The sequence below is a fragment of the Leuciscus leuciscus genome (assembly GCF_965113295.1).
Source record: "Leuciscus leuciscus genome assembly, chromosome: 20".
NCBI classification, from domain to species: Eukaryota; Metazoa; Chordata; class Actinopteri; order Cypriniformes; family Leuciscidae; genus Leuciscus; species Leuciscus leuciscus.
Window position 1 is genome coordinate 10,439,695 of NC_138744.1, and position 3,807 is coordinate 10,443,501.

At 36.0% G+C, this 3,807-nt stretch overlaps 1 long non-coding RNA gene across 1 annotated transcript; it reads left to right on the forward strand.

Annotated features, from left to right (window-relative positions):
• Positions 1-365: 365 nt before the first annotated feature.
• On the forward strand, positions 366-3,198 carry LOC309483192. The gene is made up of 6 exons (XR_014200509.1): positions 366-944; positions 1,307-1,360; positions 1,558-1,626; positions 1,727-1,786; positions 1,870-1,967; positions 2,161-3,198. It is a non-coding gene; the product is annotated as an uncharacterized lncRNA (long non-coding RNA).
• Positions 3,199-3,807: the final 609 nt, after the last annotated feature.

Here is a 3,807-nt window from a genome sequence, read left to right on the forward strand (position 1 = left end):
CAAAATTGTCTATTTCATTTTATTTGACCAGAGATGTCATTTCTTTTGAACACACAAATAATAAATCACAAGTTCACAAGGTTTATGCCTCCAACAATAGTGACATTTGAAACAATGGAAGCCGCTGTAGCGTCCATCTCTCCCTTGAGCTCTGCTTCAATGTCTCTCCCACTCGAAAAACAGGATGCCTTTACACATTCCATCCCAATTGCCACTGCATTAAGAGTGAGGAGAATGTCAGGAAAGGCACCTCAGAGGTAAATAAGAGGAAGCAAACGAAGTAGAGGGCGGTTGATAATGGAAAGCATAAAAACTGGCACGTTTTCTCTCCTTGGTCACAGCTGCAGGCACGAACAATACACTGTTAGACTTTTCTGTAATTTCTACAGTTATTTACTTTAAATCCCCCAGTATTATACTGCTATTTCTCTTTACAGTAAATAACTGTGATTCCCATTGCATCATGGGAATTTTCTGTGACGTCTAACACCACATACAGAGACTTACTGTATTTTTTAAATTTGCTGTATACTACTGTATTTGACGTAACTGCCTCTCTGGCTGGCACCATTCCATCGTGCTTTTTATTTCCTAATTTTTGCCTTACACCGCGTGTCTACAACGCTATAATAGCCAGAGGCTGTCTATATTGGACACATTGAAGCGACCGGACCTTTAAATGCAAACCTGTTTATCCCTTGTCAGAAATAGCGCGAGCGCTTGGACTCGTATCGGACTACGTCAGAAATATAACGGCCGCGGCGCATCACTACACCTATTTTTTACAGTCTATGCACTACACTGACTGTCTGGGATTTGTCGTGTCGCGTCAGAGCATCCAGTGTAGGTAATGGGGTCTGTCTTTTGTTGGATCGCGACGTTCGTGTCTGGCCCGGGGAAGAGACGGAATTCACTTCACCGAGAGAGAGAGATCAGCAAGCAAGGTAAAAAAAAAAACAACATTCTGTGTGTGTTGTCAGGATTGTGCCCAGTTTAACGTATGTTATAACGTTAACGTTAGCCTAACGTTACTCGTCGTCAGCATGGCGGTAACGAACTTTACCATGGTAAACTGAGCTAACGTTTCATTTTACACACTTTGTTAGATTATTGAATTGTCGAGTTAAAATATGCCAACGAGCAACGCGTTTACATTAACAATAAATGTGAATAAATTCTGTTTATAGCCTAATGTTGGCCTACTGATGAGAACCTTTATAGTTTTAGCATTAGTTTGCAAACTATACCATATTATACTTTTTTTTTTAATGGAATTTAATATTTACTTCCATTTTTGTGTTTAAAGGCAACTGCAACAAAGCGCCAATTCGCGCCAGTGACTTCCAGCAAGATTCCAGAGGTAGGCCAGCCCATTTGTGATATATTTTGAGATAAATTTGCTGAAATGATTAGCAATACGCTATGTGAAAATTGCTTTTGAGCCACTGGTGCAGACTAAGTAGCTTACAATATCTTACAATATCTTATAAAATCTCTATAAAATTGGCTAACTTTATATCAAATAAGTGACCTTTGCCTTATGTCTAACTTTATTAGACAGCAAATGAACCAATCAGAAGATGGACCATTGTCTTTGTTCAGTCTCACCAGATTAAATGTATCCAGGTAAGCACTGCAGTAAAACTCTCACTAATTCATTAATACAAAATCTAGCATTCTAAACAACTTAAGTTTATATTTTTGCATTATTTTGATATTTTATTAGCCAGAAGACTCTACCATTGCAGTCCCACCTGACTAGGAAGGTCCTAACATCAGCACGCAGGTGGGTTAACTACTGTAGGAAGGAGAACGATCATCACACAGTGATTTCTTGCATGTATCTTACTGTGTATTTGTCTCAAACAGGTACTCCTTCACTGCAGACAAGCTGAAATGGGCTAAAATCATCGATTTCAGTCGTTCTTTCTATGGATCTCAGCATTTTTGGACAGAATTTAGGATTTGTAAGTATTAAAATTTAATCTGGCATAATTTTATTTAGTTCTTTTGTATGCTATTTATTGACAAAAGCTGTTTACAAATATATATTCTTAAGTTTTTGTGAAAATAATAATAAAAATTAACAAAAAAAGGAGGTTAAAAATAATGTGACACTAATACTCTCTCTCTCTTTCTCTCTCTCTCTCTCTCATATAGTGTTGGAACCGGGATCTCCTCTGAAGGACTGAGTACATTTGTGTTTGTGGGCACGCATGCAGACCAGGGAACACTCTGATGTTGTCAATCAAGTTCTGAACAGGAACCAATCTTTGGAGAAGTTCATTTATTCACAAAGGTGGACAAAAACATTGTGTTGGCTTTTTAAAGATTATTTTGATGATGACTTTTACTCCTATGCTGTAGAAAAGATGGAGTAGACAGTCAGACATTGATAATAATAAGAAATGTTTCTTGAGCATCAAAGAGACTTCTTTCAAAAACATTAAGACACTTAAATACTTATTTTGGCCTCCAGTGTACATGAATCCAACAAATTTTTGGAAATAAGTGAAATTATTTTGAAGGTGGGGTTATGTGTCATGTATTGTGAAAAGAACTGTGTTTTGTCCTGTGTTGGACATTTCCTTTTTGAATGCTTAAAAATGTATTTATATTCTGCAGTTTTATGAATGTAATGGTTGATATTTCATTATAATACTTGTATAAGCTAAACAACCAATGACTACATTCATTTAGTCCAGGGTTCACCAATCTCGGTCCTGGAGGGCCGCTGTCCTGCAGAGTTTAGCTCCAACTCCAATTAAACACACCTGAACCAGCTAATCAAGGTCTCATTAGGCATACTAGAAACTTTCAAACAGGTGTGTTGGAGCTGGTTGGAGCTAAACTCTGCAGGACAGCGGCCCTCCAGGACCGAGATTGGTGAACCCTGATTTAGTCAAATGCTAATGTTTTGTTTATGGTTTTATGTATGTTTTCAAAAATGTTTGCAGTGAAGGACAGCACATAATGTGTTAATTTAACACGTTTACACATCTTTGTGTTAACCTCTCTGACATATTTACTTTGTTAAAATCATTAACACAATGAATGAGTTAAAATTAACACAAAAAACATTATCCCTAAACTCACCCATTAATGTGTAAAAATTTCACACATCATTTCCAGCATTGGCATGTTTATTTTGTGATATATATGAAATGTTTTAAATAAAAAAATGGTATTTTGTGATAACTTTGTCTAATTGGTTTGTATGAAAGTAGTACTTATGTAGGATAAAAATAAAATTAATCATATATCAAAATTATCAAATCTAATTTATATTTAGTACAAATAAAAATAATTACAGTAGTGTACTGATTAGCTTCGTTTTTACAGTAATGCACTGTACTGATTAGCTTCGTTTTTACAGTAATGCACTGTATTACACAAAACTGAAATATGGTTTGGTACTGTAACTCTTAATTACAGTAACTTACTGGCAACAGTGTTGCCAGTAAGTTACTGTAAAAAACCCTTGAAAAGTCTAACAGTGCCTTTACCAGTCAGCCCCAATTTTGGCAAGTGATGCATACATGACATACCCTCATAAGTCATTCTGAATAGACTTTTAGCACAAAAATAATAAAAATAAACTTTTACCACAACACTGTATTTCTAAAATTGTGCAAACAATGGTTCTTGCTTAGATTGTTGCCCAATGGTGTGGTCGAGTGCATCAAGTAGCCTAGAGACAAAAAATTTAACTAACTGAAAAATTACAAATAGTCCAGAACAGAGCGACACACACGACTCACTTTAAACTGTAATAGAAGGGCTAATATAATAAGAATGCACTGGTGA